The sequence below is a fragment of the Poecilia latipinna genome, unplaced genomic scaffold (genome assembly GCF_001443285.1).
Source record: "Poecilia latipinna isolate Pla-1442-1.1 unplaced genomic scaffold, P_latipinna-1.0 Scaffold3457, whole genome shotgun sequence".
Classification (NCBI taxonomy): Eukaryota; Metazoa; Chordata; class Actinopteri; order Cyprinodontiformes; family Poeciliidae; genus Poecilia; species Poecilia latipinna.
Window position 1 is genome coordinate 19709 of NW_015116073.1, and position 1045 is coordinate 20753.

Genomic DNA, 1045 nt, shown 5'->3' on the forward strand with positions numbered 1-1045 from the left:
CTCTAAATCATGTCATCTCATTCCACTCAGAAAACTCCCCCACAGCCTTCCAAACTGCTCAACTCCTGGTTAAACATGTCTTCCGGTTACATGGCATTCCCCAAGAAATCCTCTCTGATTGTGGTACACAATTCACATCCCAGGTATGAAAACATTTCTGTTTGTCGTTGGATGCTAAATTCAGGTTACCAACCCCAGTCTAATGGACAAACTGAATGCTTCCCTCATCATCCACTAGATGGTGCCTAGAGGCTGCACTACCTGGAGGGTGTGTCTGCTGACTGGAGTTAGTGCACCTGTGATCTATCCACCTCATCATCTAAGCGTGTATGAGGAGCGGGCTGCCAGCACTTCAACGCCTGAGTGTTATGGCACTCTGTGCCCCTCTAAGTTAGCTCTCTGAGTTTCTCTGAGATTATTTCTAGTAATATTTTCCTGTTGCCTCTCTCTCAGGTGTTTCCTCGTGGCACCTTGGATTTTACCCACTGTGCAACCCGAGTTCCTGGTTTTCTGGTTTACTCTTGTGACACCGTGGATTTTACCCACTGGTTGCCCAAGTCCCTCTCCGCCTCTGCTGAAGAATTGTTGACAGTTTCTGGTTTCACAGCTGGCAGTCGGATAACTCCTCTCCTCGGCTCTCAAGAACTTATCTGTCTGTCCTCCACTGCAGCCTCTACAATCTACTCTCCGTCTGGATCTCACACTGGAACCTGACTCATCTCAAAAACCCCTGCAATGAGATCACAACCCCGGAGACCACAGTAATTGACAGTTATTGTGATGATGTGTTTCCCCCTGGCAGAAACACATCATCACATCGAGTAAGATCAGTCCATTTTTCCTCTGAAGTTCATTTGTCCAATACCCTTTCAACTCAACTCCCACTGTCTTCAGAGTACCGACAACCCCGACTTCCATCCACAAGACAAGAACCACACAGTTTCACATTTCATCATTGTCAAAATAAACTTTATTTATCTAATTTCCTGTTCTCCTGATTGTGTTCTGTATTTGGGCAAAAAGACTTGAACCCAACGTGACATTC